Here is a 16,907-nt window from a genome sequence, read left to right on the forward strand (position 1 = left end):
CTTTGATTGGACTGATCATGTCAACATCATACTTTCAAAATCTTAGCTAGCAATCCTCATCATGAATCAAGTTGACAATCTACTGGCAAATCCTTTTTAATCCTTGTCATATGAAGAGAAATTATACATAAAATGTATCGGTGCTCATCGGCCATTGGAAATAAGCATTACACAACAAGCTAGAAATCGCAAATGCAACAATGAGTGGTTTGGAAGGAATCAGTGGCTAAATGCAAGCATTGCAAAGCAATCAGTGGATTGCAAAGCTATTCAGTGGAGTGGCTGTGTGGTCCCATGTCTAAGATTAAGTGTCTTGTTTCCTAGTTTAAATCCTAAACATTCAACATTGGCTAGGCTGTCAATGAAGCATGAGTTGTGCCACGCTCAAAACAACTGTTAACTCGGGAACTGCAAAATCTGACTTTATTTAGTTAAAGAAAACTGGTAACTTGGGGAAAACGAGCTATAATTGGGAAAATACGTTTTGAACTTTCATCGGAACTCGGGCCTCTTTCTAGAGCTACAACCTGACGATCACTGACATCATCAGGATTCAACCTTTTTTTCCCAAAATCCCAGTTGTCTTGAAAGCACCGTAAATACAGAGAATGCCAGACTGATGACAAGGTTTGATGACAAAATGTGCCCACGAAGGACCTCCGCGCCACCTTCCTGTTCACGTGAGCACAGCACAACAAGGTGAGTCCAAAAATGTCTTGTATGCTGCTGCATAAATTATGTAATATGCCAGGGAGATATGTATAATGTAGCTAAGAAAGTAATACTAAGTGTATGTTGTGTAGTAAGCTGGTAGTAGCCCATGTGCCTATTTTCACCTCTTAACCAACTGTTCTGACTTGGTGGTGCACATGTAGCCTATAACCTGTTTTTTGAGAAATGTAATCATTGAATATTGTAAGAGCTTTCATTGTCTGCTTATATACCCCCTTTATTTATCATATGGTCTTGACTTGGTGTTCTGAATTCTGTCGCTGTACATTTCAAAGGTGCTGAACAAATAGTTATATTGACTACATCCATCCTAGCTCGCTCATTAATGTCTTAATCAAAATGACGGATTGCCTCTTATCTTCTTGTCCCCTTATGCCATAGTTTGTACATCTCAATTGTCAGTGGAAACCACATTTGTTAAAGCAAGTCAGCCATATCAGCTATATTTTTGAAAAAGGAAGTAAATGAGGCTGAATTAACTGTTTCACTGCCAGACAAGGCTCTGCTGATAGCCAAGGGCAGAAGTGGTAAGGTGTTGGGACAGCTTTATGTAGGCCCTAACAGTTCGTGGGCACCGTTATAGTGCAATTAATGTATTGTTTAATATTGTGCTGTGTACCGCCTTTGCTGGCATGCATCCCAATTTATTTATTACATTTTTTGCCACACCAAGATTTACAAGTTAAAATCGCAACTGAAGCAGACCAATGTCCAACTTGGATTCACCATGCCAAAAGGTTTTTCCTGCTGTGCATGATCAATGAGGACATTCCCTCTGATGTGGATGAGAATGTATGGCCAAATGCTCAAGCCAGGCTTGATGAAAATGAATGCATGCGAAACATTGTTTCAGACAGTAAACCTGTGTTGCAATTACATCTGAACAATGCATGAATGATTGTAGAGCAGTGGTCACCAACCGGTCGATCACGACTGGTCGAATCTTCAAGGCATTCCTAGTCGATCATCAAACATTTCTGTAGAAAAGCCAAAGATAAAGGCATAAAGGCTTGCACTCCTTTGTTTCCCGTATTGCGCTGTTGACGGTATGTGTAGTTGATTCAGAAGCCCTGCGCACCGGGTGGGCAAAGTGGTCCCATTTTGAACCAATTAATTTGTCTGCGGACAAGGAGATCTGTGGCTAAATCGAGTGTGCCTACTGTGGTGGCCAATCAGATAGCTCCTTCCACCAGCAAACACATCTGCACCAGAATCAATAAAGCAAGAGTAAAAAGTCTGGAAATCTGGACAATATAGAACAAATACAAAACTTAAAATATACCAGAGCTGTGTACTGGCAACTCTCCGTTATGGTTCAGAATGCTGCAAAATGACAGAAGCAGAGTTGAAAAAATGACACCTTCCACACAACTTCCCTCCGGAGAATCATGCACATCGTCGGGCCAAACACAATATCAAACACCAACCTCCTTAGACAAACGAAGCAGGAAGCCATGGATACCATGCTCAAGAGACACCGCTGGAGCTGGATTGGACACTTCCTTAGAAAGAGTACACTCCTAGGAAAAAAAGGTGCTATCTAGAACCTAAAAGGGTTCTTTGGCTGTTCCCACAGGAGAACCTTTTGAAGAACCCTTTTTGGTTCCAGGTAGAACCCTTTTTGGTTCCAGGTAGAACCATTTCCCCGGAGGGTTCTACATGGAATCCAAAAGAAACCTGAAGTCTTGTGTTAGCTCCCAGATCTAATATCTAGGCTTTAGCTCAGTGGGCTAACTTTGTTTTGAGTGGTTAATCTGCCTAATTTCTCCACAAACTGATGAGTTCCTGATCGAGGCGGTGCCGTTGGGGCTGGTGTGCAGGGTGCGTATCGGCCATGATGAGTAGGGCGGAGGTTGCGGCTGGTTCCTGGATAAGGTGTTGGTCAGGGAGGAGGGCCAACCAGAGTCAGTGGCCATAGAGTTCCCCTGTAACAGGAAAGTCAACCAACCAGCCAATCACATGATATCTTTAATAACATAATGGGAGCATGACCAACTAACTAACTTAAAATAATTAGAGGCAAAATGTAAAGGCAATGTTCTCGCGCTCCTCTGAGACTGCATTGACGGTAAACGCTGCATATGTCAGCTCAATCGGAAATGACCTTGACATTTAAATCGTGCTACAGCTCTGATCTTCAGCGCTACGGATTGAATCGAGCCCTTACCCAACATTTTTAACTGACATTTACCCAATTTATTGAAATGAACATTTCAGAGAGTTTGGAAAGTTACTTTCATGGGATACATGGACTAGTGCTATGCGACAGGGACTTTTTTCCCTGATAATGATTTTCATCTAATCACTCACGTCCCTCACTAGTAAAAGCAAAAGCACCAAACAGCCAATCACACAGTGTTTCACTAACAGCCGTACTGCCTCAGGGAAGACAGTCATCCGGACCGGCCACGCCCAGTCTGTCTCTAATGGCCGTTCTCCAATGGACACGCTTAAGCAGTTAGCCAGCTGATGGACCAGCATCCCATTACAATTTACAGTGTGTGTGTGTGTGTGTGTGTGTGTGTGTGTGTGTGTGTGTGTGTGTGTGTGTGTGTGTGTGTGTGTGTGTGTGTGTGTGTGTGTGTGTGTGTGTGTGTGTGTGTGTGTGTGTGTGTGTGTGTGTGTGTGTGTGTGTGTGTGTGTGTGTGTGTGTGTGTAAAAGAAATACAAGTAAAAGGCCTAAGAGGAGAAACCCACGCCTCATATTATTTTTAGATGTCAACTACCATATCTCGGTGGACAGGCAGCATCAAAGGGGCCAGCTCAGACTCCAAGGTGTTTGTCAAGCTGTACGGGAAGAAGGGCGACACCACAAGGATCCCCCTGGTGGTCTCCGACAACGACCTGAGTAACTACTATGAGACGGGGCAAACTGATATCTTCACTGTCGAGACCTACGACATCGTACAACTCTATTCTTTATGTTTTATAAACGTAGAAAATACAGATAGAATACACTATCAGAAACCTAGAAACGTAGATTACAGTCATCTTATTTATACCAACTTATTCCTACAGTATGCAATTATAGTGTATGTCTCAGGTTTTTGGAGTTGTATGGTGCCTTAAACATCAGAGTTGTGGGTTTGATTCCTGATTGGGTCTCACATACTGACAACGCTAACTGGATAAAAGCATCTATAATGACCATCAATCCCACCATGATTCTTACTTCCTGATTTCTCTCTGTAGATCCACCGTCTTCTGATTGGCCACAGTAACAAGGGTCTGGGTGCAGTTTGGTTCCTGGACATTGTTGCAGATCATTGTGCCAGTCCATGGATAGCAGTACAAGTTCCCCAGCCACCGCTGGCTCTGTAAGGAGGAGGCTGATGGGAAGATGGAGGTAGAGATCTACCCCAGCGAGACTCTGGACATCGAGAAACGTAACAGGACGTTTACTAGAGTTTATATTCTGAGACAACGCGTGCATTATACTGTACAGGGCAGTGGGTAGCCTAGTGGTTCGAGTGTTGGGCCAGTAAGGTTTCTAGTTTGAATCCCTGAGCCAAACAAGGTGAAAAATCGATTGAGCAAGTCACTTAACTCTAATTGCTCCAGGGTCACCGTTGATAATGGCCGACCCTGGCCATAACTTCACTCTCTGAGGGTGTCACAGGGGGAGTGGGATATGCAAAACACACATATTCCAATTCTCATATGCGTATTAACAGACTCGTGTGAAATGGGACAAATAAGCTTCACCCTTTACCCGCATGCTGTGCCAGAGAATTCTATTATATCATGTTAAAGTTAAATGAATATATTTACAGTGTGTATTTATTTTGGCCAGAGCAGAGGTAATATTTATACACACTAGGTGCTGTACTAGAGCTTTCAAATACACTGAGGCATTTGTATACACAATGTAGCTACCCAAGTTCTCTCAAGAACACCCAATGGAAAAAGTACAGGAATACCCAAAATGATAGAATACCTCCATGGGCACTGAATAAACCTGTAACCAAATGACTTCACTTGATAAATACAGTTCTGTCCTGCAAGTGATGAACTCCTACTTAGTGATGATGATGGATTGTGGTGCATTAGCCCACTCTCCATCATCCTGCCATTGTCTAATTGGTTAGTGACATGTTGCTCTGCCCTCTCGTTTGCAGTGATAAACTGCGAGATCACAGCGGTTACGGGGAACAGCGCGCGAAGGTGGCACCAACGTCAATGTGTTCTGTCAGATCTATGGAGAGGACGGCAAGACTGAGCTCATCTGCCTCGAGAGCCGCTCCTACGACTTTGAGCGCGGGACCACAGAGATATTTCAAGTCAGACACGGTCAGTGAACCAGTAGAAGTAGTCACATTCATTGGCTTCAAATTGTGGGAAGGAAAGTATTTTCCTTTTTGTGAATTAGTTGGATTCACAAAGAGCACAGCTGTCATTGGTTTTGAGAAGACTTAGCGTAAAATCAGGCATTCTGCCATGTTGTGGAGTGAAGAGGACAAATCTCTGAATAACCACCATTGGCCTGTCTTACAGTCTCTCACCCCTCAGATCGAGGCACTGAATGTGGGCAAATTATTCAAGATCTGCATCGGGTAGGACGGTTCTGGTATGGGCGACGGGTGGTTCCTTGAGACGGTGGACGTCAAGTGGCTCGCTATGGTGCAGAGAGAGGTGGCGAAGGAGAAGCCGAAGGATGACAAGAAGGAGGACGAGGAGCATGTGACAGAGCTCCAGGAGGTGGTGGAGAGCGTGACTTTTCCCTGTCAGCGCTGGCTGGCCCGTGACGAGGAGGATGGGGAGATCGTGGTGAAGCTCCTCCCAGAGGACTACTGAGACCTGGAGGGCTTATGTATACATCAACATCTACGGAGAGATCGTCGACAAGGGCCGAGCGGAGACTCAGGAAGTCCCAACAACCTGACCACATTTGAGAAAGGGCAGGTGAGACGTCTGTCAATATGATGATGATGGTGTCAATATCTGAGTCGCTGTTGAACTACAACCTCTTTCCCATTGACCTAGCTGTTTGACCTTTGTGCACGGTCCCCTGTTGTTACGAATCAAATAAATTAAAAAATGTAAACAATTATTGATCATTGAACAGGTACCTTTTTATTAACCTTTTATTTTTGCCTTTGAACTCTGACCTTTCCCGTGGTTCTCTGCGGGGTTCAGGAGGACGTATTCTCCATCCCGGGCCATCGATCTGGGCGTTCTTAAGAAGCTGAGGATTCGCCATGACAACAGCCAGCCTCATGCCGCCTGGTTCCTGGACTAGGTGGAGATGGTAGACAACAAAGACAACACCACGTACGGGAGGGGAGGAGGCAGGCACAGGATTACACAATAAGAGAGGATTATTAACCACTTTATTATACCATTTGAGATAATATTGCCTATTTTCTATTTTCTTATTACCACTTATCTACATTCTACACCATATGACACACCATTCATGCACATCTATATAGCTAGGAAGGTGATTTATAGATAAATAGCTGGTCCCAAAAAATATATGCATCTCTTCCAAGACTGTTTGTTTGAGAAAAGGTGTGGTTTTGCAGGATATAAAAAGGTCTGCCCATTGGTCTAAGAAAACAACTGCACAGCTCCCCTTGGTGGTCAGAAATGGTATTTATGGGGTTATTATCAAATCACAGACAGACAGGCAGATAGGCCTAGAACAGGGGTGGGCAAACTTTTTGACTCGAGGGCCACAATGGGTTCTAAAATTTGACAGAGGGGCCGGGCCAGGAGCATTTGGAGGGAGTGTTTGGGCCGGATATACTAAAGCATTAAATGTAGTGTGTGCAAACCTCATAGCACAGTAAGAACACTACAACCCAATTTATTAACTGTCTTTCAAATGTGAAAAATAGCCCTTATCAGTTAATAAATTTGTCTCAAGGAATATGCAAGATATGGCATTTACATACTATTTCGCAGATACCGGGATGAGGAAATGTAAATAGATTAAAATAACATACGCACTGTGATTTATCAAGATTGCGTCTGTTTTTAATAAGTTTCAATCGAAGGTGCAAAGTTAAAGAAATCAACATTTATTGAAAAATGGAATCACTTTCAACATTCAAAACATATTATTACACAACGAAATACTCAAGCTCAATAATATCTACTTGTGTTAAACTCCGCAAAATCATGGATGGATTGTCCTGACCGCGCGCTCTACAAACTCGCCACGGACTCGCCAAAATTAAAGTGAAATAAAGAGAAATACGCGCCACTCCAACAACGGTCAATGTGTTTTGAGTGCGCCATCTATTGGGGAAACGTGGGCATTGCAGGGAAAGGGGAAAAAAAGGAGGTTTTTACTATAATTTGGACAAGTTCGGCGGGCCGGATTAAAAAGCCTAACGGGCCGTATGTGGCCCGCGGGCCGTAGTTTGCCCATGTCTGGCCTAGAAGCCTGGCAGTCTAGGCTAGTGTGTAACGGCTTTCGTCGTTGGATGGAAGAGAGGAGGACCAAATCGCAGCGTGGTACGTTTCCATATTTATTGGAACACTTATAAACACGAACAAAACAATAAACAGAATGAAACCAACGACGCTACAGACCTGAACATGTGAACCTAGAGAAAACAAAGAACGCAATGAACAGGAACAATCACCCACAAACAAACAGTGAACACAGCCTACCTAAATATGGTTCCCAATCAGAGACAACGTAAAACACCTGCCTCTGATTGAGAACCATATCAGGCAAATCAGACACACCTAAACCAATGAGACACATAACAGAGACTACACCCACCCAGCTCACGTCCTGACCAACTAAACAAAGACTAAATAAAGGAAATAAGGTCAGGAACGTGACATAGTGGCAGACAGACAAAAACTGTGTTCTAGGTACTACTTCCCCTGTAAACGGTGGTTTGATGACATTTGATGACATTGATGAGGACGACTGACAGATCACCAGGGAGCTGGTCTCTGTGGACAAGGCCTTTTATGAAGAATGGTGATGATGAGGAGGAGGAGAAAGACTCCAGTTCAACACTCGTCCTGGAGCAGAAGGGTGATAAATACACACACCAGTGGCTAGAATTACAAATTGTTTGCTCCTGTTATTTTCAGAGCAATTTTCATAAGAAAAAATATGTTGTATGTTCTATTCCTTCTGGAAAATAACAGATGCAAACATCTAGGCCTAGTTACCCACATTTCATTAATCAGTAGTTATACAGTATATCATTTGATTGAATAATATCAACGCATTATACCATGAATACATTCTTATCTGATTTGGTTGATCTCTCTCTGTCAGCCATGTCCACCACCTTCACAATGAGGGTAAAGACTGGAGACAAGAAGTGTGCGGACACCGATGCCAACGCATTTGCTACCCTGTACGGCACAAAATAGACATTTTGATAATACACACGTTTGTGTCTGTGATCGTGTGCATTTGAGTATACTACTAACTGTGCCATTTACTGCTGTGTGTTTTCACAAGCAGTTATGTGATACGAATACATAAGACAGAGAGGTTTCATCCGACACGTTGGTGCGGTTAACCGAGAAGTGTGTCAAGAAGCAGTGCGGCTTGGCAGGGTCGTGTTTTGGTGCACACATGGCTCTCGACCTTCGCCTCTCCCGAGTTCGTACCGGAGTTGGAGTGATGGGACAAGACCGTAACTACCAATTAGATATCACGAAAATAGGGGAGAATGTTTTAAAAAAGGAGTAAAAATCCAAATGAAATTAAGACTGAGAGACCAACAGACAGACACACACACAGTCCAACAGGCTGGTTCCTTGACTGGGTAGAGGTTGACGCCCCGTCCCTGGGCCAGATGCTAAGGTTCCCCTGTGGTCGCTGGCTGGACAAGGGAGAGGAAGAACGACAACGGGGCCATTGTCAGGGACTTGTTCCCTGCAGACCTCCAGACTGATTTCGACAAACCATGTAAGAACCAACCTGCATCATGCTATACTTAGATAACCCATATTATAGCCTAATAGCCAGCATACCACAACCCTATACAGTTTTACTATCTTACATCATACCATATCAGGTCATATCAGCACACTGTACTTATTGTAGATAATCCATATCTTATAATCCATACCAGCCCAGTACCACCAGTGCCTACACCACGCACCAGGCTTCCTGTGCGTCTCCAGAGCCCTGTTCCTCCTCCACGCACTAGCCCTATGGTGCGTGTCTCCAGCCCATTACCACCAGTGCCTACACCACGCACCAAGCCTCCTGTGCATCTCCAGAGTCCTGTGCGTCCTGTTGCTGCTCCCCGCACTAGCCCTGAGATGCGTGTCCCCAGCCCGGTACCACCAGTGCCGGCACCACGCACTAGGCCTAATGTGCGTCTCCAGGGTCCAGTATGCCCTGTTCCTTCTCCCCGCACTAGCCTGAAGGTGCGTGTCCTTAGCCCGGTACCTCCAGTTCCGGCACCACGCACCAGGCATACCGTGTGCCTCAGCCGGCCAGAGCTGCCCGTCTGCCAAGCACCGTCAGAGCTGCCCGTCTGCCAAGCACCGTCAGAGCTGCCCGTCTGCCAAGCACCGTCAGAGCTGCCCGTCTGCCAAGCACCGTCAGAGCTGCCCGTCTGCCAAGCACCGTCAGAGCTGCCCGTCTGCCAAGCACCGTCAGAGCTGCCCGTCTGTCCCGAGCCGTCAGAGCTGCCCGTCTGTCCCGAGCCGCTAGAGCCGTCCGCCAGACAGGATCAGCCAGAGCCGTCCGCCAGACAGGATCAGCCAGAGCCGTCCGCCAGACAGGATCAGCCAGAGCCGTCCGCCAGACAGGATCAGCCAGAGCCGTCCGCCAGACAGGATCAGCCCGAGCCGTCCGCCAGACAGGATCAGCCCGAGCCGTCCGCCAGACAGGATCAGCCCGAGCCGTCCGCCAGACAGGATCAGCCCGAGCCGTCCGCCAGCCATGAGCAGCCAGAGCCGTCCGCCAGCCATGAGCAGCCCGAGCCGTCCGCCAGCCATGAGCAGCCCGAGCCGTCCGCCAGCCATGAGCAGCCCGAGCCGTCCGCCAGCCATGACTAGCCCGAGCCGTCCGCCAGCCATGAGCAGCCCGAGCCGTCCGCCAGCCATGAGCAGCCCGAGCCGTCCGCCAGCCATGAGCAGCCCGAGCCGTCCGCCAGCCATGAGCAGCCCGAGCCGTCCGCCAGCCATGAGCAGCCGGAGTCGCCAGCCAGCCATGAGCAGCCGGAGTCGCCAGCCAGCCATGAGCAGCCGGAGTCGCCAGCCAGCCATGAGCAGCCGGAGTCGCCAGCCAGCCATGAGCAGCCGGAGTCGCCAGCCAGCCATGAGCAGCCGGAGTCGCCAGCCAGCCATGAGCAGCCGGAGTCGCCAGCCAGCCATGAGCAGCCAGAGTCGCCAGCCAGCCAGGATCTTCCAAAGCCGCCAGTCAGCCAGGATCTACCAGAGCCACCAAAGCGGGTATTGACAATGGTGGAGTGGGGGCCACGTCCCGCACCCGAGCCGCCGCCATAATAAGGCCCACCCCGGACCCTCCCCTTCAATGTCAGGTTGTGCGGTCGGAGTCCGCACCTTTGGGGGGGGGGGGGGTACTGTCACACCCTGGCCTTAGTTATCTTTGTTTTCATTATTATTTTAGTTAGGTCAGGGTGTGACATGGGGAATGTATGTGTTTTGGTTTGTCTAGGGGTTTGTACGTTTAATGGGTCAGAGTCTTGTCTAGGTGTTTGTATGTCTATGGCTGCCTAGATTGGTTCTCAATTATAGGCAGCTGTGGTTTATTGTCTCTGATTGAGAGCCATATTTTAGGCAGCCATAGGCATTTGGGTTTTGTGGGTAATTGTCTATGTTGTACGTTTGTTGCTTGTGTGATGCACTTACGTCGTTAGCTTCACGGTCGTTTGTTGTTTTGTTAAGTTTGTTATCAGTGTTCGTTTCTTGTTTTTTCCTTCTCTAAATAAAAGAATGTATTTTGCACACGCTGCGCCTTGGTCCTCTCTCTCTCCGCAAGACGATCGTGACACAGGACCTTATCCTACCAACTACCATGCCATATCATACCCGTGTTTCCCCTCTGTCGCAGTTGTGCCGTACGAGATCAAAACCAGTGACCTGTTTGCAGCGGGTACAGACGCAGACGTGTTCACTGTGCTGTACGGTCGAGACGGGGTGTGCAGCCAGCAGAGGTCTCTCTGTGTCAACAAGAGGGAGCGGACCATGTAGTTTGAGAGGGGAGCTGAGGATATGTTCATCGTTGAGGTGAGACCACACTGTAGTCACCTATTAAAACACCGTATAGAGCAGACAGTTGAGTAAGGAATATATGGTTCTTTCATGAGGATGATGGTGATGATGAAGAGGATGACAATGTGGGGGATGATGCTCTTGATCCTCATGATGATGATGTTTCTGTAACACCATGCAGTTGGAGGACATGGGCGACGTCATAGAGAAGATCTATAGTGGTCATGACAACTGAGGGAGAAACGGAGGCTGGTGTCATTTAAAAAAGCTTAGGACTGCGGTTAGAGCAGACGACTGCTGAGGAAGAGAATACACAGTAGAAAGGCTACTTACTACGCTACAGATCTAGGATAAGCTTACCCTTCACAAATCCTAACCTTGACAATATGGGGGAAAATGCACAAAACTGATCTTAGTCCAGTGTCAAAGGTCAGAGCAATCCTACACCCGCCTTCAGTAAAAAGAGACGGATGACGTCATATTATAAATCAAAACAATACAATTTCTAGTCACAAGGTGGTGCTCTTCTCACGGAGAGACCTGGTGTGTTTTCAGTCACTCACGCATTGCTGCTCTGTGTCTCTCTAGGGGTCGGAGACTATCATCTTCTCTTGTGAGTGCTGGCTGGCCAAGTCAGAGGATGACGGAGAGACAGTGAGAGAATTAGTACCTTCTGACATCATAACGGAGAAACTACTACGAGACGGAACCCTGAAAGTCAACGAGATTGAGGTGGAAGATGCACTGGAGAGTACATACACACAAACGCAAGCGAACACATACGCACATGCACACACACACTGAGGAGGAAGGCTCGGTGGAAAGTACACACACATGCACACACATACACACCGGAGGCTGGCCATTACAGCAGAATGTGCCTTTTCGTTTGTCAGATTCTTTGTCTGCCTGCCGTCTTTGTCTGACAGGTAAATGATGTGGCAGTTCTCTGCTCGAAATTGATGTCTTTCTCCGCTGCAGTCACACAGTGTTGGGAATTTGTACCCATTTGGACACTTCAGCCCATTATTATGCTTTCTGTCTGTGGGTTATCTCAGTCTGTGTTTTATGTTATCTGTCCACCTACAATGTGTCTGTGACGACGGGGGGCGTTTACAACGCGGGCATGGATGCCAACGTTTTCCTCACCATCTACGGAGACCTGGGCGGCACGGGTGAACACAAACTCAGCAAGTCTGAGACAAACAGGAACAGGTTTGAGAGGGGAGCGGTAAGAGACAGAACAACACACCATATCCATGACTTCCTGTCATTTCTGTATATTATTTGTGCTTGAGTAGGTTTATTGGCTTTTGCATCACAACATAAAAGGTAGTGATGTTGTTATACAATAATTGTACAGTGATATTAAGGCAATATAGCAGGAAAATACTAATTCATGTGTCTTTCTGGGTCATTTTAACCACTAGGCTACCTGGGGCGGCAGGTATTGGGCCAGTAACCGAAAGGTTGCTAGATTGAATCCCTGAGCTGACAAGGTAATCTGCCCCTGAACAAGGCAGTTAACCCACTGTTCCCCGGTAGGTCGTCATTGTAAATAAGAATTTGTTCTTAACTGACTTGCCTAGTTAATAAAGGTTAAATAAAACATTTAAAAAATGATACTGCTTGTGTTGAATGTGCCTCCTATTTCTGGTGGATACATTCTCCAAAGAGGCGGTGGACCTGTACCAGGTGTTTAGAATTAAGATTCGCCATGACAACAGCATGGTGAGTGCTGATTGGTACCTGGACTACGTAGAGGTGGTTGATGAGGATCTGGAGGAGGTCTTAGTGTTCGATGTAGGAGCGCTAGTTGTCCAGGAAAAGAGAGGACAGATGCATCGAGAGAATGTTCTATGTCAAGGTACTACTGTGTTTGTGTGCCACAGTGTGTATACACCAATGTATGTGTGAACTATACTTCTACTAGGAAAATCAGCTAAGAACAAATTCTTATTTACAATGACGGCCTACCAAAAGACAAAAGGCCTCCTGCGGGGACAGGGACTGGGATTAAAAATAAAAAATAAATGCAATATAAATATAGGACAAAACACACATCACAAGAGAGTGTGTGTGTGTGTGTGTGTGTGTGTGTGTGTGTGTGTGTGTGTGTGTGTGTGTGTGTGTGTGTGTGTGTGTGTGTGTGTGTGTGTGTGTGTGTGTGTGTGTGTGTGTGTGTGTGTGTGTGCATGCATGCGTGTATGCCTGTGAGTGCGTACGCATGTGTGTGAGCACACAGAACCCTGACAAAGTGTGTGTGACCTGACCTGTGTATTCTCACAGGGTTATGAGGGGGAGAGGGAGACTTTCCAAGGCGGGAAGAAGAGCTCAGCCCTGATCATGAAGAGTGTAGACAGCAACATGAGCAAGAAGAGTAATACGAATGAGGACATCCAAAAGAAGAGCACCAATAAATGAACACAATACTGCCAATATAAACCCACACACACAAGCACATAAAGAGTTGTGAAAAAATACTGCATTTTCACCAGTTGCATACATTGCAATAAGCTGATTGAGCACTCCAGGGATAAGTATTTATTCACAGTACACTTTGTAGAGGCAGGGTTTGGAGAAACAACTGTACACACATATAAATACAGTCAAAACACATGACCTTGTGTCTTTGCGGTCATGCCATACCACTTCGCCATCTCAACAGGGGCAGAGAAGGATGCCAGTACCAGCAGCAGGGTCTATGTGGTCACCATGGGACCACACCACACCCAGACGGAGAGGCTGTGGCTGGACCTGCCTGGGGGGGAAGAGGTGCTTCGATTCTGGGTCTCTGGAGTCCTTCGAGTCGCATGGCGTTGATGTGGGAGAGATCAGGAAGGTGGAGGTATGGGTCACAGGACATTAAGCATACAGAATATTTATTTCCCAAAGAAAAGTGGTGGTGTACAAAATATACTGTAGATAAAGAAAGAAAATGCCCGCACACAGTTTAATGCTGCTAACAATGAGTGCTTTATTCCTGTACCATGTTACACAAACAGCGTTTAGACACAGAAGTCTTCATCGAGTGCAAGGGTCACAACACATATGCTGATGGATGTGGTTGCTCCATGCCCTCCCTATAGCTCAGACGGGGCCTCTCCTGAGAGCTGCTAGCTGGTTGATGAGCTAGCTGTTGCCATGCCAACCAAAGGGGTCAAATATGTTTTCCAGTGTAAGTGCTGGTTATGGAAACAGGATGAGCCTGAGCTCAATTTCGAGTCTTATAGAAAAGGGTCTGAATACTTATGTAAATAAGGTTTTTATTATTTTACACATTTGCAAAAATGTTAATCCATTTTAGAATAAGGATGTAACGTAACAAAATGTGGAAAATGGGAAAGGGTCATTTACAACTGCAACCTGGCCAAGATAAAGCAAAGCAGTGCGACACAAACAACACAGAGTTACACTTGGAATAAACAAACGTACAGTCAATAACACAATAGAACAGTCTATATACAGTGTGTGCAAATGAAGTAAAATTAGGGAGGTAAGGCAATAAATAGGCCATAGTGGCAAAATAATTACAATTTAGCAATTAAACACTGGAGTGATAGATGTGCAGAAGATGAATGTGCAAGTAGAGATACTGGGGTGCAAAGGAGCAACAACAAAAAATAACAATATGGGGATGAGGTAGTTGGGTGGGCTATTTACAGATGAGCTATGTACAGGTGCAATGATCTGTACGCTGCTCTGACAGCAGATGCTTAAAGTTAGTGAGGGAGATATGAGTCTCCAGCTTCAGTGATTTTTGCAATTTGTTCCAGTCATTGGCCCTGTTGTTCCCTCATATCCAAGCAATGCCTTGTATTACGCCTGGGAAGAAAGCACTTCAATTTGCTCAACTTGCCATTGGCTCAACCATTGACTGAACTTACCCCATGGCCATTGGCACAACATACCCCAAAACACAAATGTTTACTATATTAGCTCACTCAGCTACAAGGATGCACTTTCATGCTAGGTTTAGGACCTCATATTGAAGCTTATAGAGACCCCAACTGATGTATAGAACAATCTTAAAAGTATCTACTTTGGTTTAGATACAAGCATTGTGCTGACAAACGGTCTCGGAGCTTCTCAGAGGTGAAACTCCTCCTCCTTCAATCAGTGGTGAACCAGGTGGAACAAATCTTCCAGGCAATCAGGGCGTGCCAGCACCTGGCTCTGCTGTTGTCTTTAGACCGCAGTGAAAGGAGCATTTATAACACCACAAGACCAAGGAAACTTCATCTTTGTGATCAAGGTGACTGTGCAAGTCCAAGCCCTCCACAAAACTGTGAAAGACAGCCGGTAAGCGCCATATTAGCCATGCTTGGCTAGACTGCTAATGATACTCTGGAAAACACAGACTCTTAACTCTTAACTTTGATAGGACTTTTGCAGTGGTATTTATAACTTCAAATGTTGTTTGTGGGGTATAAAGGAAAAGTAAGAAGAGCCAAATTCATTGTTGACAAAGAACTTGTTTGAAATGGTTAAGTAATTTAAACTTTGTAGAAATCTTAGTAAACCAAGTTCTTAATTCAGTAACAAATGTATAGTCTAAAACAATTTTGGCAAAAAAATGAAAGATTTGTCTGTTTAAAACTACTGATTAGAAAATAAATGTAAATTTTTACTACAAAAAATATTTTGAATGTATTTGGCTAAAATGCAAATTTAGATAAAAATATACTGATTCTGCTCATTTGATTAAAAATGGTGGGTTTCTATTTTGGGAAACATTTGCTTAAGTGGAAACCTTGTATTTTATAATGGCAGAAATGTGTTTATCTGAGGTGAATGTGGATAATTTTGTGTATTTAATTAGGCTGTCAACTCAAATAATAACTTGTATTTGTCATCTCTTTTTTGAGGTTTTTCACCTGTTTACTGCCAACCAAAGAATGGTAAATAAAAGACAAACAACTGATTCCATGGCTGTTTATTGAGTGAAATCCAGTTAAAATCTTCATGTGGAGGGACTGTCCTTTTCAAGTGGGGAATTGCACAAGAAAGAGGTCAAAACTTGACAGTGAAAAACCGTGGCTCAAGACTGGAAAAGGACCAGAAAAGTGACCACACGTGTCCAGAGAGACAAGTAAAGACTGTTCCCGCCTGCTGCTGTGATTGAAATGGCTGATTCATTACTGGTGGAGCAGCTAAAGACCGCAAGGACATCAGCGAAGCGTCAGTTTTCCCGTCTGGCCAATAATGTGCTACGAATGCATACAATGATGTCAGAAGAGGAGCTCAGAGACAATTTTAGGAAGCTCACTGCAGAAGCTGGCAAAGTCCTGGAAGCCAACGATGATGTAGAGGGGCAATGTATTGAAGAAAACTCTGATGCAGAGGAGTTGAGCGAGCAGCAGAAGTCTGACTTGGTCAAAACAGCCAATGAGTGTGAGAAAAACTGCAAGAGCTAAAGGACCTCATACAAAAGACATTGTGGGCCAATTTCGGGGAATATGAACTGACACAAGCAATTACAACAGCAGAGTCGCAAGCAGAAAACGTGGGAGCTGTGGACCCAAGTAAAAACCCAGATGCATATCTCTTCATGCTCGGACAACTAGAGAAACTTGTGAAGGCTGCAAAGGAGGTGCATAAACATTGGAAGTGCTGGGCCCCCCCAGCAGAGCAACAACATTTCCAGAGTCGTATCAAAGACCTTGAAACTATCCTGCCAAATCTCACAATAAGACAAGCAGACTTTACAGGGGCACACGTTAGAGGAGAAACCAGCAGGTTGAGTACTACTTCAAACAGTTCTGTGGCCACACCAGCAATTAAATTAAAGCCTGCTGCCCTCCCAAAGTTTTCTGGCATCCGCCGAGAGTTTCACCGGTGGAAAAAAGACTGGGAAGCGCTCCAGATGCAGGGAGAACCTACTGGATCCAGAGAGGTTAAAAAGTTCCAACTTCTCGACAGTGTGGATGAGAAGACCATACGAGACCTTCACCTTACAACTTACACAACTGCTGAGGAGGTTTTCCGGGTCTTGGAGAACC

The sequence above is a fragment of the Salvelinus alpinus genome, chromosome 24 (assembly GCF_045679555.1).
Source record: "Salvelinus alpinus chromosome 24, SLU_Salpinus.1, whole genome shotgun sequence".
In the NCBI taxonomy this organism is placed as follows: domain Eukaryota; kingdom Metazoa; phylum Chordata; class Actinopteri; order Salmoniformes; family Salmonidae; genus Salvelinus; species Salvelinus alpinus.